Genomic DNA, 18,429 nt, shown 5'->3' with positions numbered 1-18,429 from the left:
CTTTGGTTCTGAAGTTGAATAAAGGCTTCAAACTCTTGGTGTGTTTCCCTTTCTTGTCTTCTGGGGATGTTGGTCATGAGGGTGGAGTTCAGAGGGAAGGGAGGCTGTTTTAAATCTCTCATTGACGCCCATTGTCTGGTCCAGGTGTGGCCAAGTGGAATGTGTGTGTCCTGAGTGTATAGAGCAGGAGAACTGGGAGCTGGAAGGCCCTCACAGACCTTTTGCTCCTGGGGCTTTTAGTCTTTTTTTGATTAGAGCCCCTATTAGGGACTGTGAAGACTGTGTGGACTCTCTTTATATAAGAAGTCAAAGCAGCGGCTGGCCTGGTGGTGCAGTGGTTAAGTTCTCATGTTCTGCTTCAGCAGCCCTGGCTTTGCTGGTTCGTATCCCGGGTGCAGACATGGCACCGCTTGTCAAGCCATGCTGTGGCAGGCGTCCCACATATAAAGTAGAGGAAGATGGGCATGGATGTTAGCTCAGGGCCTGTCTTCCTCAGCAAAAAGGATTGGCGGCAGATGTTAGCTCAGGGCTAATCTTCCTCCCAAAAAAAAAAAAATCAAAACAAAAAAATTTGCATGTGATTTCATAGACTCTGAAAACTGGGCCCAGGCCCCAAGAACTTCAATTTGAGACAGAGAAATTGAGTTCCTGAGAAGTACCCCCATGCCTCACCATTGTTGATAGGGCAAGGGGGGGCTAGAGGCCAAGAGAGTGGGGATCGGGGCAGAAGTGGGGGGGGGGGGTGGCCCAGCCAGATGCAGGGCTAGCCGGGTGTGCGTGGGAGCAGGGTCAGTGGAAAGATGAACAAGGAAGACCCAGGGGGGTGTAGGCCCAGGGCATAATGGCCTCCAGCCTTGCAGAGGAGCCTGGGTCCAAACATGGAGGCTGGAGAGGGGTGATGGGAGTTGGTTAAAGATATGGAACCTGTGAATTCGTGGTAGAATCAAGACAGGCTCCAGTACAAGGATGATGTGGTCCTTGGCCAGTGAAGGTGCCAGACCCAGGGAGACCAGGCATTGGGTTGGAAAGACCTCAGATGCTACTGTTCCAGAACCTTCCCGGGGAGGAACTGAGGCCAGCAAAGAAAAGCAGCTGGGATAAAGTCAGTGTGTGGATGAGTGAGCTCGGAGTCTCAAAGTGTGGCATGGACGGGCTGTTTGTAGATTTGGGGTGGCAGGTGAATCAGGTAATTTCATTTTAATAGCTAAGTATTTATTTATTTAAGTGTACATTTGGGAAAATAGAGCTGGGACACATAACTTGTTGCTAAGGATAAGTCTAAGGAGAAAAAAATGAATGGATCTAAGAACAGATATTAAGTAAAAAATAGTAGAGGATACAAAGATAAGGTAAAACTCAGGCAGCTGGCATGGAACCCCAGCACCTGAGGCCCCTCTGTACTGATGACTGACAGACTGGACCAGGCTGAGCCCTGAGGATGGGCTTCCCTTGGGGCAGAGGGCAGGACCCAAACACCCAGGCCCCCTATTTACGTCTCCTGGGGTGGGCTTCCTCCCAAGAATGCTGTAGAGAGGGAGGGGCCCGGGGAGGCTGGGGCTACTTAGGGCTTCTCTCCAAGATCTGAGCGTAGGCCTCTTCCACCTGATGGGGCAGAACGGGTTCTGACCTGAGGCCCAGAGACTTGGCGCTGGGGTCTAGTCTGGGTTTCTCCTAGCTCTGTGACTGGACACAGGACGGACAGTGCCACAGCCCCTGCTGATCTGTGAGATATGCTGGTTGGAAGAGCCACCTCGGGCCCGTCCAGTGATGGGCTCAGTTAGGTCTCCCAGGATGTGGAGTGTGCAGGCTCAGTCGGCGTGGTGGCCGCGGCACCTGGCCTGCCAGTATAGAGGTGGGAAAAGATGGAGCTGCCCCCCCCTGGGAGGTCTGGCTGGTCAGATCCAAGTCTGAAGAATCTGCTCTGATGCCCCCCAGGGAGGCCTTCCCAGGCCATCCCTGCCCGCCTCTGCTTCAGTCACATTACTTGGCCTATTTCCTTCCCTTCACTGACTGCCATCAGGATGATGCCTGATTCACTGATGTGTGGATGACTTCTTGTCTCTCCTCCCACCAGAAGGTCAGCTTCATCAGGGTGCTGGAGGGGTGGGGAGAAGAGAAAATGCAGGTGGAAAGCACTGGATAATGGAGTTATAGTTGCCCATAGCCAAAATGCAAGAAAGGGAATTTCCCTTAGAATGAGATAGAAGAAATCAAGTGAAACCTCTATTCAGATGGTAGGGAGGTGTTCTGGGCAGCCCGCCAGAGGTAATTCAGAACTTTCGTTTTAAGGCGGACTCATCCCGTGGACCGAAAGGAGGGAAGAGCCCTCTTCATTAAGGGAAGAAAAGACCTCCTTTAGATTAGGGATGGACAGACCCTGGAGACCCCACAGCAGCCTGGTTTATGTCACTTCCCTTCTGAGAGGCACCGAGGCAGTCAGCTGGTGTCTTGTTCATAACACCAAGGCCACCAGGGCTGGAGGAGCCACTGCCTGGGGCATCTGGGACAGGAGCCACTCAGAGCTGAGGGCAAACATTCAGGGCAGAAAGGGGAGAGGTGCTTTTTCTTAACTGACATCCTCCTTCCTTTAAGAGATACAGGCTGTGTGGCCTTGGGCATGTCAACGCACCTCTCTGAGCCTTCCGTTCATTATTTCCAAAAGTGGGGGTCATAACGCCAGCCTCTATGGGTTAGTTTTTAAAATTAAATAAGATTAAGCACTTGACCACACCCAGCAATTAATTCAATTTATTTAAGGTTGCTATTTTAGTAAAGAGATTTTTTTTTAATGAATACGTGTAAAAATTTGTTGATTACTAATCTGTGTCTCGGGAGCAGAGGTATTACCACTGAATCCTCAGGCAAAACCTGACCTTACAAGAGACCTTGCGGTTGAGAAGTCTGCCACCTTGCGGCCGCTTACCCAAATTGCAGGTTCAGTTTTGGTTTTTTATTAATTCTTGTTTTTTTTATTTGTTATTGTATTTTATTTTTGGCTTGAGTGGGGTGGTCTGAAAGGAGATCACTTAGAAAATCTAACTTCATGTGGTTGCAGGGTAACCGGGAAGGACAGGCTGAAGTATCTTGACCAGGTTAACTACAGAATGCCAGGCCTGGCAGAGCCTCAATGGTCCACTAATCTATATATTTAAAGGTGTCACTTATTAAGCTTTCTTAGCAGGCTGGGCAATTTGAGTAGCACTTTGCATACATCCTTTGTAGTCCATTCTGTCTAGCAGGATCGATATTACTGGTGCCATATTTCACAAGGGAAAACAGGCTCAGAAGTACCTGAGTGGCTTGCCTGACAGCACACAGCTCGCGTAGGGCAGAGCTGGCATTTGAATAGGCAGCATGATTCCAAAGCTGCTGGGTGGTCTTAAGCTTTTTTTAAAAAGTTATTTTAAAAATTTCAAATATGCAATACAGTATTACTAACTATAGTTACCATGCTGTGTGTTACGTTCCCAGGAGTTATTTGTACCTCTTGACTACTGTCTCTGATGCCCCCCGCCTCTGGCAACCACCAGTCTGTTCTCTGTATCTCTGAGTGTTTTTTTTTTCCCCAGATTCCATGTGTAAGTTAAATCATGTGACTTTGTCTTTCTCAAACTTATTGCACTTAGCATTATGCTCTCAAGGTCCATCTGTGTTGTTGCAAATGGCAGCATTTCTTTCTTTTTTAGGGTCAAGTAATATTCCATTATATATTTATATATACACTCCATAACTTCTTTCTGCATCGTTCCTCCGATGGGCACTTAGGTTGTTTCCATGTCTTGGCTGTTGTGAATAATGCTGCAGTGAGCTTGGGATGCAGATGTCTTTTTGAGTGAGCATCTTTGTTTCCTTCAGACAAATACTGGGAAGTATTAACCTTTTTACTGCCTCTCAGCCGAGGCCAGGCCAAATATCTGTCCAGTTCTTGGATCCCAGAGGGTTTAATGGGCTGCGCTCTTGGTCTCTGCCTGCAGCCCTGGAGAAGCAGCGCATCACCCCAGGCCTGGGTTAATGCCTTGTAATCTTGCCTGTGTCCTTTGCAGAGCATAGGCACCCTTCATGGTTTCATTGGATCCCACTGAAGGCAAATGTGAAATGATGGAATGATTTTTTTCTCCCACTTCCCCCCCCCCACACTCCACCCCCGAGAGTCAGGGGGCTGGCCTCTTTGGGGAAGGTGGGTGTTCTCTGAGTGGCTCTGAGAGAGAAGCAAGTTTCCTGCTTGCACTTTGAGAACCTGAGTGTGGAACCAGCCCAGGGGGTGGGAGGGGAGGTGGCAGGGGTGTGAGGAGGGAACAAAACCAGTGTGTCCTTTCCAAGTCAGTTTGGCTGGCAGAGTGGGCCTGGCGTGGCTGGCGTGGACATGAGGGAGGAGCGGGTCCCGGCATCGAGCTGGTGGAGAGCTGCCCGAGCAACTCCCTGGCCCCCGGCAAGGACATCCAGTGCACCAGGGGAGGAAGTCTGCCCTGCGCTGAAAAACAACAGCCCTCTTTCTGTAACGTTAGACGTCTCAGCCCATTTCCCACGCTGGCTTGGCTGAGGTGGAAGAGTATGCGCTGGGGTGTAAAGTTCACAGAGGTGGGCTCTGTCTGCGGTACAAGGGCCCACAGATGCATTCCTGAGCCTCCAGCCTTTTCCCCTGCTCTAGGAGATGTGGTCTGGGTGAGGCTGGCTGGAAAGATTCCTTGATAATAAAAGAATTGTTTAGAAATGATAGTTTATTCAGGGCTCCCGGGGGAAGAGTCTTCTTCCTGCGTTTTCCTCTGAGTCCGTGCAAACATCAGGAAGCTTTGAGGATGTGCGGAGAGATGGCATTAAGATGTCTCACAGGCGTAAGGTCTCAGACTTTATGGAAGGGTAGGGTCAGATCTAGAACTGCAGGGGCATCCAGAGGTTCGTTCTCACTGTGGCAGAATTCTAGAAATCTGGAAGCCTCTCATCATGAATTCATGGCTATCCTTTGCTCTAACTTTGCAAAGTAAGAAAGCTTCTCTTAGCATCCCTGGAAAATGCTGTACCCATTCAGCTGTTACCTCCGGGGACAGAACATCCATTCCCACGGTGGGGGGCTCATTCCCCTTGGACATCTGACAGCGCAGGTGTTCCTTTCATTGAGCTGAACTCTGCTCCCCTGGAACTTTCTAGCATGAGTTTGTATTCTTCTACGTAACTTCTTATGTTTCCCCCTTACAAATGATAATCAAGATGGCGAAATGATAAACCGCAGGAGAGGTGGGTTCTCCCTGGGACTGGAAGCCCATTGAGGGTGAAGAAAGGAGCCTTGCTTCTCCTTGGGTCTTTCCCCACAGATGAGGGACCCCTGGGCACTTCCTCCTCTCTGGGCTCGGTTCTTCACTTACGCATTGAATCGGGGTTGTATGAGCTTCCTATGGTGTAACAAATTACCACAAACTCAGTGGCTTGAAACAACACATATTTATTATCTTAGAGTTCTGGAGGTCACAAGTCCAAAATGGGTCTCTCTGGGCTTAAATCAGTGGCAAGGCTGCATTCCTTCCTGGACGGTCTAGGACAGAATCCATTTTCTTGCCTTTTCCAGCTTCTAGAGGCTGTGCACATTCCTTGGCTTGTGGTCACATTGCTCTGACATCTGCTTCCATCATCATATCTCCTTTTTTGACTCTGACCCTCCTGCTTCCCTCTTATAAAGACCCTTGGGATTACTCATTACATCGAACCCACCCGGATAATCCAGGATCCTCTATCTCCCCATCTGAAGATCCTTAACTTAATCACACCTGCAGAATCTCTTTCGCCTTGTAAACGCATTCACAGGGTTGGGCATTAGGACGTGGACATCTTTGGGGGGTGGTACTCCCTCTCCAGAGCGCCCTCAGCTCTGGGACAGCTCAGCTCTCCCAGCAGCTGTGCTGGGTCCCCCCTCCTCCCTCAGGGTTGCAGGAACCCCCTGCCTCCTGGCTGGATTTGGCTTCCTAATGGGGAGAAATGCTGAAGACCTGAAGTTACCTGCTCCAACTGTCAAATTCTATTCAATTTCTTATAATTCAAGTAAAAAAAAAAAGAGAGGGACCTAATTTTTACCCTTCCAGGAACTGTATCTTTATTGCCTTGTAGCCCCTCAAGGGATAAAGAAATACAACACATTATTCCTGCCCGCAAAAGAGTTGATGATCCAGTTAAGGGAAGAGGTAGGCACCCATGCAGAGTCAAGACTTTTTCCCTCAAGGGAGCGATTAGCTGTGTGACCTTGGGAAATAACTTAATACCTCTAAGTCTCAGTTTTTTCATCTGTTAACTGGGAATAGTAGCACCATCCTTGTCCCCCAAGGGTTGGTTAAGAATAAAAATCAGAGAACATTATGGAAATACAAGGGTTTACTGGAACGGCATCAGGTACCTTGAGAATCACCAAAGCTGTCATAAGGACTTGCATGATTAAATGTGATACCAAATTATTATAGGGGTAGGGCTGGCTATGCTTTATGTTGATGGGGGCCACTCTGGAAGAGATGAGGACCTTGGCTTTGAAGGGTCATCATCATCCTTGCCAAATTGCCTGGTCTAGAACCTTGAAAGTTCACGTTCTGGAACCACGTTCTAGAACCTAGAACAGACAGGAAATGGGCTCAGAGAGGATGGCCGGATTGTTGAGGCTAGGACGAGAGCACAAATGGAGGTCCCTAGCTGCATGTTGGGGGGCCTCGTGCACACAGATGTGGATGCCCCCAGCTGTGTGCCCAAGCTCCGTCCACTATTTCCACTACAGACTGCCATGCTGGGTCACCCCATGGGCCTGGGAGCATGCACTCACACTGTGCAGCTGTCCCGTGGATGATGGACCCTGGGGAGAGGCCTGCACGGGCCCTGGAGGCGAGCTCAGGACCACTTAGGGAGGGCATCTGGGGTCCACAGGGGGCTGCTGTTTCCAGGTGGGGTGGGAACTGCTAGGAGGAGGGCCAGAGCGATGCACTCTAAGATGTAGACCCCAGAGCGGGGCCCTGATTGCCAGGTGTGAAGGGCTCTGGGGACACCACAGGGACACTGTAGGCAGGGGTGTGGGCGAGAGCGTGCAGGTGGGGAGCAGCTGGGGGTGGTCTTGACTCTACCAGGTCAGATTTTGGGGGTGGGGAAGAATCAGGACAAAGGTGTAGAGTCACGGGAACCACCTATTATGTTGCAGTGTGGCTACATCCATTACAGCAAGAGTGTTTTCCTTCCCTCTGCCAGTTTTGCAGAGAAAGATACAGCGAGGTGTCCTCCTTTTCCCTTGTTCTGTCTGTCTGCCTGTCTGGCAGCCCCGAGTGGAAAGCGCTGTGCTTACTCTGCCTTGCATTCAGTGATGTGCTGATAAATGGGTAAATACTGGCTCTGGGGTGGGGGTGGGGGGGGCCCTGACTTTTAGGGTTTGCCAGTTTCCGTGATGTAAATTTCCTCACTGGGCCAATTTCATGCTACGCATATGATGTCACTGAACGATTCCTCCAAGCTGGCTCCAGCTTTCTATCTGCTTTACATTCTCGTTTTAATCCTCAGACAACCCTGTGAATTGGGTGCCGTCATCCCAGATTTAGAGACAAGGAACAGGCTCAGAGAGGTGAAGGTTTCCAACCCAAAGGTGTGGGTGCGACACTGAGCCTTTCCCCCTGTTATGGACTGAATTGCTTCCCCCCCCCGCCCCCCCAATTCGTATGTTAAAGTCTTGACTCCCAATGTGACTGTGTTTGGAGATAAGGCCTATAGGCAGGTTATTAAGGTTAAATGAGGTCATAGAGTGGGCCCTCATCCTGTAGAACTGGTGTCCTTACAAGAAGAGGAAGAGACACCAGAGATCTCTTTCCACACTCAGAGAAGAGGCCATGTGCAGACACAATGAGAAGGTGGCCGTCTGTAAGCCAAGAAGAGAGGTCTCACCAGAAACCAACCCTGCTGGCACCTTGATCTTGGGCTTCCAGCCTCTAGAACTGTGAGAAAATAAAATCTGTTGTTTAAGCCACCCCGTCTGCGGTGTTTTGTTATGGCGGCCCTAGCAGACTATACCATTCTGATAACACGGCCCTAAAGCCCCAGGGCCGTAGCTGGTGTCCTGTCAGCTTTTGCAGGAAGGTGCTGAGGAGCATCTGCTCAGCAGGGACCAGGAGGCTGGCAAGATGGGGTGGTTGTCCCCATTCTGCACACAGAGGGACTGAAGTGGTCACCCCCAAGGTCTCCTTCCACTGCCAGACCTCAGGCCTTCTCTCCTCTGGCCATAGCAGGGTCAGTGAGGGCTGGATATTGTCTCAAAGGCGTGGAGGGATGGAGGGTTGAAGGGGCATTTCTCTACCCCAAGCACTGGTGTTGGGCTCTCTTACTGGGATTCTCAGGGGGTTGGCCTCTGTCAGGGGGTTTTTAAAACTAGAACCCTTCTGGTCTCCTGGAACCTCTTAGTGAGAGTCAGCGAGGGAAACGGATGGGAGCACAGATCTGGTGGAAAGAGGCCGGGGACATCAGGGTGGGGGTGGGGTGGAGTGGAGAAGGTAAGTCCCAAAGGGACCAAGAGGAGTGTTGAGAGGGAAACTACTTTGTGCAGCTCCTGATCTGCTGTGGCCGTGGGGTGTGGTCAGTGTTGACGTCATACAGCATGGGGTCAGGAACAGGTGGGGTCAAGCACCAGATCGGGCCTGGTGTAGTCCCAGTGTGCTAGGATGGAGAGCCCCTGTGGGGCCTGCTCTGATCTGCTCTGGGTTGGGGTCACCCTGTGACCCTTGGATGAGCAGGCACAAGGGCAATGCTAGATGTTGGGTCCGAGTTTTGGTAGCTTTGGTGGTGAAGGCCTTTGCTGTGAGTTTGCTGGGCTGGCGACCGTGACATGCTGTTGTGAGTGTGTTTGTCAGGGACATTGTTGTCATGTGTCGATGCTGGGTTAGGGTGTGTTGCTGTTTGTGTCATGCTGGCTGTTGTGGGATATGGGCTTTGTACTAATGATGTGTCCTGTCGCGCTGCTTGGTGTAATGCATTTGGGTGGGGGTTTGTGTGGTATTGCTGTGGCATTCATTGTTCTCTGTAACTGCTGAGTGACGGAGGTGCTGGCATTGTGGTTGGGTTTGGGGTGACATCGCTTGTAACCTGGTGAAGGTACTGTGGTTTAGTGTGATGGCATCCATGTTGATGGAGTTGAAGGTGATGGCACCGGCTGTCATGGTGGTGTAGACTGGTGTTTTCTACCAGTGCACGGTGCTCGGTGTTTTTGGTTGACGGTACTGGCTGGGCTGGTGCTTTCACTCTGTACCTTGTTGGTGTTGGGGTGGCCACACGGGTTGGGTGGCGGTTGGGGGACAAGGATTACTGTGGTGTTGGCTTGTGCAACCAAATGAGATCTATGTGCCTTTTATTAATCAGAACAGCCCCCAGAGGGATCACAGCTGGGCCTCCCAAGGCCTGACACACCCTGCACCCCCTGGGATCCTGTCAGTGTTTCTGCCCAGGGTTTTGTGGGGGCCAGTACGTGACTGAACCTGGCAGTTGACCTTTCTAAGCTGTTGCTGCCCACAGGACAGAAGACACCTCTAGCTCCTTCTCTGGCTGGTGGGCAGGAGTGGGGCGAGGCAGCCTCTGCTCTCAGTGGTTGTGTCTCAGCCTGGTCCCTGCCCAGCTGCTCTCCTCCGTCTGACCCCCCTCCTCGTCCCCTTCCCGCAGAGGGCAGCCCCACCTCTGCCTTTGAGATTCCACTCTCTTGAAGTGACTTTTGAACTATTCACCCTTCAAAACCTAACTCTTCTTCCAGGAAATCCTCCCTGACTGATTACCTCTCCCCTACCTTCCCCAACCCTGAGTGATCTCTGCCCATTTGGGGTTCTGTCAGCCCTGGCTATTGGGACCACTCACTCTCAATTTTGCATTTGCCTCCCACTGGATTTACTCCTTTCTTTCTTTCTTTTTTTTTTTTTTTTTTGCTGAGGAAGATTCACCCTGAGCAAACATCTGTTGCCAATCTTCCTCCTTTTTTATGTGAGCTGCCACCACAGCATGGTCAGTGATAGACAAGTGGCATGGTTCTGTGCCTGGGAACCGAACCCAGGTCGCCAAAGTGGAACACGCTGAACTTTAAGCACTAGGCTGTCAGGGCTGGCCCTCTCCTTTCTGGAATAAGCATTTATTGAGTGGCCACCATTTGCCAGCACTGGGCAAGTGAACAAGACAGACAGCATCCCTGCCTTCACGGAAAGTGATGGAGTAGGGAGAAGAGAGACAGTAATTAGGTATCTAACTCAGTGTGCAGTTATGCACTGAGCAAGTGCTGTGAAGCTAACAGGTGTGGTGGGGGGAGGCTGAACAGCCAGGGAGATCAAGCAAGGCGGGGCGGGCAGAGTGGCTGAGAGCCTGTGAGCTGGCGACTGCAGTGGTGGAAGAGTGGGAACAGGCCTTTTGGGGAGGGAGCCGAGTGTGAACTTCTGAAGGAAGGGAACCCAATTGCCCGGCTTGATGGTGACTCCTGGGACTGGGTGAGAGCGGACAGGGCCCAGTGTGCCAACCCCTCCAGCCAGGCCCCCTGCTGGTGTTTCTCTGGGATGTCGGTGCTCTGTCCCCAGGATCGCACTTCGCCCTGGGCCCTCTGGCAGCCTGCAAATCCAGCAATCACAGGAGGTGTCGGCAGGTGTGCCTCAGGGCTGCAGCCCCAGCCCCGCCTGTTTGGGCCATTTTAGCACTGGTCAGGAGGGCAAATGAGGTGCTTGTCCTAGGTTCCCCTTTCAGCTCTGACTTGAATGCCCTTTGGGTAGAGGCCAGGAGATATGGGCTTCTGGGCCCCAGCAGCGGAAGTCCAGGGGTTGGTGCCTTGTAGCAGCTGTGAGGCACAGAGCCTGGTGGAGCCCCCAACCCCTCTGGTGGGAGGACACCAGAGTAGAGAAGTTCGAAGAAGGGACTTGGAGCCCTGGGTTGCTGCTTCCTGGGTGCTCTGGGCCCAATTTCCTCACCAGGAAAATGGGGCTAAAAATCTTACACACCCCTGGGGGTTGTCAAGTGTGAATGAGGTGATGCAGGTAAGCACTCAGCGGTGGGCCTGCGCTGGATCAGGACTCAGGAAAGATTTGCTGCTGCTGCCATCCTTCTGGGTCTGGTCCCACAGTGACCGGCCTGACCGCTTAGCACGTATGAGCATTTAGGGGGGTTAGGATGATCTCTAAGACTCCCAGCTTTGACATTCATTCATTCAGCATGCAGACTGCACCCCTTAGGAGCTGGGCGCTTTTGGGGTACCAGATGTTCAGGGATGACTGTGGCCCTGCCCCATGAGTGATCTGTCTGCTAAGCAAAGTCTGAGGCTCACCCCCCTCCCTCCCGCCTCTACCCTGCCCTGATTGTGGACATCCTCCCCCCACCCTTTGTCAGCCTGCTCTGAAAATGGCTGTGATTCTCCAGAACCTGTTCAAGGGCATCATTGAGCTGAGGGTTGGGAGCTGAGGCCTTTTGCCTGGGGTTGGGTTCTGTCCCTGGATCTCCGAGCCCTTTGGGGAACTGGTTCCCAGTGTCGATTCCAGGGCCCAGCTGTGTGCTTGGGATTGGGATTGCGAGTGGCCCGTGTGTGTTCACAAGCCTGGTGCTTGGGTGGCTCTGAGGCGGCTGGTCCAGAGACTGGCATTAGGAGGCCATGAATCTTCATTGAACAGAGAGGACACTGAGGCTCAGGGTGGGGTGGGGACCTGGCTGCGGCCGCAGAGTGGGTGAGTGGCAGAGCCAAAGCCTGAGGGTGCTAAGACTCTGGACTCCAGGTTCAGTGCTTCTCACTGTTGGGCATGACCTTTCGGGGTGGCGACTCAGCATTTCCAGGGTCTAGTCTAGATGGGCTCATCTGAGACTGGAGGCCATGACCCCCTGAGTGACATGTCCCACAGTCAGAGAGCAGGGAGAGCTGCACCGGTGCTGGCAGGTGCTGAGTAGGTGCTGGCAGTTGGGACTGGTTACACAGCTTCACCTGGACTTGCCCCCACTTCCTCCTTTGGTGGGTGTGTTCATGGGCAGCTAAGGGTGTGCGAGGGGTGTGTAGGTGCCCGGTGGGGCAGCTCCCTGCCAGGGAGGCCTCTAGCAGCCTCACATGGCTGAACTCTCATCCCTCCTCAGGATTTTACTGCAGAAGCCATCACTACAGTCCCCTGGGGGCAGAGGCAGCTGAGAATGCACTTCTGTGGGTCCCCAGGGGGCAGGGGCCATAGCATAGTAATAGGAGGAGAGATGGCGTCCCAGGTGCTTGTCCCCATTATCCTCTCTAACCTATGTGACCTTGGGCAGTTCCCCTGGCCCGAAGGCCATCAGTTTCCTTCCCTTCAAAGGACTCATCATTCTTGTCCTGCTCGTTGCCCAGGTTGCCCGGAGGATGCAGTAGAGTGGGGCATGCAGAGGCTTCCTGGAAGGGAGATCATGACTGAGATGGAACATGAGCTGAAACTCCCCTTTCAGCACCCATGGCAGACAGAACTAATCAATCACCACATTTTTTCCCTGAAGCCGGACAGGCCTCAGAATTCTTTTCAAAACACTGCTTCAGGCGGTCCTCCCAATCAATTGGAACTGGCACTTGAGATAAACATTTTCTAAGAGATCTAGAAAGGGATGCTGAGTCTGCAGCTGGGCATGGCTTGTGTTGAAAGCTTCAGCTAATGATACTCACTCCTCTTCCTCTGTCCTCGGATGGGAGCCAGGAAGTACTCAGGGCTCTGGATCTCTGTGGCTTTTGTGGTCTGGGTCTCCTCTTAACAGTCTTCCAACACAACCAAGCTGTCTGAGGCCAACATTGCCCCCTGGTGGTTAGCATCAAGAGAGTTGACTGACTACCCCTCCTCTTCCCACCACCTTTCTTCTCTGTCTAGCCACGACCCCACCCCTTTTCCTCCTCTCTGTTGTTAGTATACTTCTACAAGTGTACTTCTTTTTGACCCCTTCTGCACTCTGTTCTAACTCTAACAAGTATTGTAGAAAAGACAGCAGATTGTAGGTGGTGAAGGCAATGAAAGAGGCGCAGGACCGGGAGTAGAAAGAGCTGGACTATAGCCTCTTTTCCATTGCTAGCTAGGCTGCTGTGAATTCATCCAGGGGCCCTGGGGGTGCCCACCCGGAGACCAGCACCGTGGAGTAACAGAAGGGCCGTAGCCTCAGCAGTTAGACCTGAGCTCATGTCCCCACTCAGCCGCTCGCCAGCTCTGGCAGGTTTGAACAGGACCGTGTGTGGTTCCCGGCTGAGGATGGAGACAGCCCAGTAACCTTTTCCCTTTGGCAGTGGGCAGGGTGAGACTCTCCCAGGCTACTTGTACTCTGCACACACGTGTGTGCACACCCTCACTCTCCTGCCTGTTCCTGCCCTGAGTCCCAGTCCCACCCTCCGCCCAGCTCTTCCACGATAGGAGCACACGTTTCCCGGTGTGCTGCACTTTGCAGTTCACAAGAGGGAGGGTATTGTTTCCACTTTGAAGATGCAGGGTCTGAGGCTCAGAGAGCTGATGAGTCTTATCTTAATTAAGCAGCAAGGCCGGGGCTGGATCTCAGTGTGAATCCACTGGTGGTGGTGTCATTATAGCCGAGGCCGTTTTGCGGTTTGTTTCATCTGCTATTTATCGAGCACTTAGTATGTGCCAGGGCTTTAAGGTAATTTTGTCAATCATCTCAGACCACACACATGCACTCTGCCCACTTTACAGATGTGGAAACTTCTCTTCCTGAGGATGTTCGTAAACACATGCCAAGACTGTCCAAGGTTGGCACAGCCGGGATCCGAGGCCCTTCTGTCTCAGAGCCTGTTCCCCTCGCCCCCATACTCTCCTCCCTTCCTCCCACAGCCCACCGCCCCCCAGGCCATTGCCAGCCCCTGCTCAGTAGCGGGGCCTGGCCTGAGTTGTGCTGACAGCCAGGAGTGGGAGGGGGCCTCGCCGGGCTCAGCGCCCAGGAATGTGTTGGGAAATTCCACTGCCCTCCCACGCTGGGAGGAAAGAGTTAAGCGGCTGCCTCGTCCCACATGGATCACGGAGGCCTCTTCACTCCTTTTACAGCCTAGGTCTCCTTGGGAAACTGCCTGTGGCCTGCCGCCTCCCCCCACGTCCTCGCTTCTTGCCTTCTTTGGTCCTCTCTCCCCATGAGGGCCGCACGGCCCCATCCTCCTCCCAGAGCTCTAGCTTCCCAAGAGGGGAACACTTGGAAGTGCACATTTAAACTCTTTAAAACACACACGTACATACATAACGCACAGTATCCAGTTGCTCATGTGCATGGACCAGCATCAACTGGATCTCGGCAGATGCCTTATGCTTATGGGGGATGGCATAGGTAGGCAGCCCCTCGAACCAAGAGCGGTGGGGAGGCCCATGTTCCTGGCAGGGAGACTAGTTCATCTGTCTCTTGCCCCCAGCCTACATCTTGGTGGGAGCGGAAGAAGTCTGTGAGGCTTCCTGAGTCTGCCCAGATCATCAGTGGCCAGAGAGACCCTGGAGGCAGGGAGAAGAGGCTCAGGGCAGGGCTCTGGGGGTCTCTGGGTCAAGGGGACTTTCAAGGCTGTCTCATCAAGGCCACTCAGCATGTCGTGCTTGCATCCCCTGCCATCCCACCAAGTAGCCCCTTTTTGCACACACCCAGTCACAGAGCCCTCACTACCTCACAAGGCTGCCTGTGACCATCTTTGGGCAGTTCTGACTGTCACAAGTGCTTCCTTAGGATAAATGAGCTGCAGCCTCAGCTCCCACCTGTGGCCTTGGCTTCGCTCCATGGGACCTCACAGAGTGAAGCCCACCCTTCCTGCACCCTTCATGCCCCTTTGCTCCCAGGCTCCCCCACCAATACTCCCAGCCTTAGATCCTGGATCTATAACTGCCTGGCTGTGGCTGGGTGATCTTGGGCAAGACCTGGCACTTGTAGCCTCAGTTCCTTGTTAGAAAAAAGGGAAGTGTGACTGAGTGCATGATCTCAGAACCGTCGCCCAAGTTTCGAGGATTCCATGGAAAGAGATCATCCGGAAGTTTCTAGAAACATCTCACAAGGGAGAGGACCTGTGCCCAGTGTCTGTTGGACAGGGACTTTACTCGCGGTAAAGAGTAGACTTTAGTAAGAGTAGACGCAGTAAGAGACTTTACCAGTCTCTTAGGGAGTAGGTACCCTAGAAGGCTTTACTCCCAACAAGGTCTGGCTGCTGGATGTCACAGATCGCAGGGCCCACGTCAGTCCCTCCTCCGAAGGGTCTTTCCTGGATTTCCGTTGGCTACTAGATAAAGTCCAGACTCCTCTTCACCATGCTGCGTGCCCCTTGTGCCCTGATCCTAGCCAGGCTCCCAGTCGTTGCGTGGCTTGTGGAAGAGTCCTGGATTTTGAAGGCTGTCTCTGCTGCTGCTTTTTTTTTTAAATTTTATTTTTATTTATTTATTTTTTTTTGATTTATTTATTTATTTTTTTTTTGAGGAAGATTTGCCCTGAGCTAACTGCTGCCAATCCTCCTCTTTTTGCTGAGGAAGACTGGCCCTGAGCTAACATCCATGCCCATCTTCCTCTACTTTATACGTGGGACGCCTACCACAACATGGCTTGCCAATCAGTGCTGTGTCTGCACCCAGGACCCGAACTGGCGAACCCCGGGCCGCCAAAGCGGAAAGTGCGAATTTAACCGCTGCGCCACCGGGCCAGCCCCTCTGCCGCTTCTTGGGTGCACATCACAGACAGATCCTGGATCCTCCTGAACTTGAGTCTCCCGTCTTTTAGACAGGGTGGGGTTGCTGGATTTCCCCAGGATGAATGCAAGTACCTGGCACGTGGTAAGTGCTGGGTGCCTGGAAAACAGCAGGCGCTCCTGTGGCTGGGAGAGGGGCTGCCTCTTCTGCCCTCGAGGTCAAGTTTTGGTACCCTCTTCCCCCAAAGTGTTGCTGGATCACCTCAGGCGCTACACAACAGTCATGCCTTCAGGTTTTTATTGAGCATTTACTGTATACCAGATACTGAGGCTGCAGTGATGAAAAGACTGGCAGACTTCTGCATCCACGGAGCTCTCTGGAGACACAGAAACAAGGAGACCAGTTAGGAGACGAAATGTCGACAAGCCGTGGGACAATGAGGGGTGCACGAGGAGGAAAATATGGGAGATGGGGCCATCAGAGAAGGCTTGTTCCAGGATTGACTTTTGAGATTTCTGGAAAGAAATAGCATTTGAAAGGACCAGGAGGGATCCTGAGAAGAGGCTGGTGTGGTGGGAACAAGGGTGTGCAGGGCAGGGAGCTATGGGAGGGCTCCCAGAGGTGGCGAGGTCATGGCATGTACTGAGCCCCCATGGTGCTGGGTCCTGGTACCTTGGCCCTTGGGCGCTCTGTGCTCCATGTTGTGGGATAAAGGAGCAGAAGGACCCCACACCTATAGCCCCTCCACGCGGGAGCTCTCCCGTTTCAGTTGGCATTTACTAACAGCCTCTGGCTGGCCGCAAGTGAGTGACCGTTCCCCTGTTCCCCAAAGCTAAAAGGAGATCTGGGTGAAAGGGCCTTCCAGTCCTGGGCCGGTGGAGGGAGAGGAGTCTGCCGTGAACTCCTGGGTGCAGGTGGAGGGCCTGTGCCCACGGCAGAGTTTGGGGGCGGGCAGGAGTGGGAGAGCAGAGCCACGTGAGGTTGGAGCCTCGTCAGCCCACACACCTGGGAGGGCGAAGCCCCCAGCATGGGTTCTAACGTCGGGGTGAGCCCTGCGTGGAGGGCCGTGGGAGCCACGTGTACCCCAGGCCTGTCTGCAGTCCTCGGTATGAACCCGGGATGACTCGCCTGACCTTGAACTGGGTGCAGGATTTCAAGTGAAACATTACCTAGTATTTGGTTGGCAGAGTCCCAGCCTGGGAGGAGGATATCTGGGTTCTGGTCCACCTGTCCATGGTCTTGCCATTGAAGCCGAGACAGGGTCCTTCTCCCTCATCTGTGCAGTGAGGGGTTTGAACCAGGAGTCTCTAAGAGCCTTCTTGCTCTGAAAGTCTGTTATTCTGGTTTATTCTAGTTTTTAAGATCATTGGCAGAGGAGGGGTATTTGGGGAGGGGGGGTGTATAGTGTGAAGCATAATGAATCTCAAAAAGTTATTAATAGTTCTGCACATTTGGCTATATTAATAGAAATCTGGGGTCTAGAACTAGGGAGGAGATGGTTCTGTCACCAAAGTTGGCAAACAGATATGATCAGACAAAGAGGAACAAAACACAAGATGACCCTAAGCCAGGTGTTCTTCCAAATGGCAGAGGCTGTGGCAGTGTGCAACCCAAGGAGACAAGATTCCCGGGAGGGCATGAGAGCTGCCTGCAAATATTTGAGATAGGAGAGGGGTGGCACGGGCAAATGGAGGTCATAAGGAGAGGTTCCAGCTCAGGCTAAGAAGGAGCTTTCCAAATGCTCAGAACTGCCCCAGATGGAATGAGCTGGCCTGCCTGGGACGGTAGGGCGTTTCCTGTGATGAGGGGTATGAGAGGGCAGGTGGGATGCCTCTGGCATATTGGCTGTCCTTTGTCCTTTGGGGCACCGGACTGGATGATTCCTGCCAGTTCTGGATGGTTACCATTCAGTGACCTTGGTTCAGGTTTGAGGCTGCCAAGTCCTGTAGCATGACCTTGGGGCAGTCACTTAACGTCTGTGTACCTCAGTTTCCTCATGTGAAAAGGAGAATACCTGTCTGCTTCTGAGGATTATTGCCCAGGTTAGTTGGGGCGATGACTGTGGAGTCCTTTGTGTGGTGCAACCACGGACATGAGCCAGGGATAATTATCATGTTTTCCCCTCCACATTGTCTGCCTGCCACCATGCTGACATTTAGGTGGCAGGCAGGGAGGGGGGTGGAATCCCTGTTCTCACAGCTCAAGCTGACTGATCTGTGTAGCTGAGCTTCTGCCCTAAGGAATTTAGTTTTCGGGGGCAGCAGAGTGAAGAGTAAATACTAAAGCAGTTAGAGCAAAACCTGGCATGAGTGCCAGCACCTTCTGTGGCCAAGACAGACATCACTAATCAATCAGCACATTCTTTTCTGCAGATCTTGGATGTGGCCTCGTAATCCTTACCCACATGATGACAGCTACTACTAACTGTTAGGATTTGACCTGTGAGATAGACTCTACTTGTTACTCGTAAATAAAGGAAAATAATTAGTAATGCCGTTTTTGGTCAGCGCCAAGCAAGTGACTCAGGAAATGCATTAAGGGGAGTATATATGTTGGCAGGGAGCAGGAGTTGGGACAGCTGTGAGCTAAATTATATTAGATTGGGATGGCTTCTTCTCTCTCTCGCTCTCTCTCTTTTTTTTTTGTGAAGAGGATTGGCTCTGAGCTAACATCTCTTGCCAATCTTCCTCTTTTTGCTTGAGGAAGATTGTCACTGAGCTAACATCTGTGCCAACCTTGCTTCACTTTATGTGGGATACCACCACAGCGTGGCTTGATGAGCAGTGTGTAGGTCCACGCCCAGGATCCAAACCTGGGAACGCTGGGCTGCTAA

At 52.4% G+C, this 18,429-nt stretch overlaps 1 protein-coding gene across 5 annotated transcripts in view; it reads left to right on the top strand.

The window, feature by feature from the left end:
* The window catches only part of PPARGC1B (PPARG coactivator 1 beta), a 125,692-nt gene that overhangs the window by 41,511 nt on the left and 65,752 nt on the right, over nucleotides 1-18,429 (top strand). The gene's annotated exons all lie outside the window — the stretch shown is intronic.

Source organism: Equus asinus, chromosome 9, assembly GCF_041296235.1.
Source record: "Equus asinus isolate D_3611 breed Donkey chromosome 9, EquAss-T2T_v2, whole genome shotgun sequence".
NCBI lineage: Eukaryota > Metazoa > Chordata > Mammalia > Perissodactyla > Equidae > Equus > Equus asinus.
Note: the sequence above shows the minus strand (reverse complement) of the source record. Positions and strands in the feature narration are given on the sequence as shown.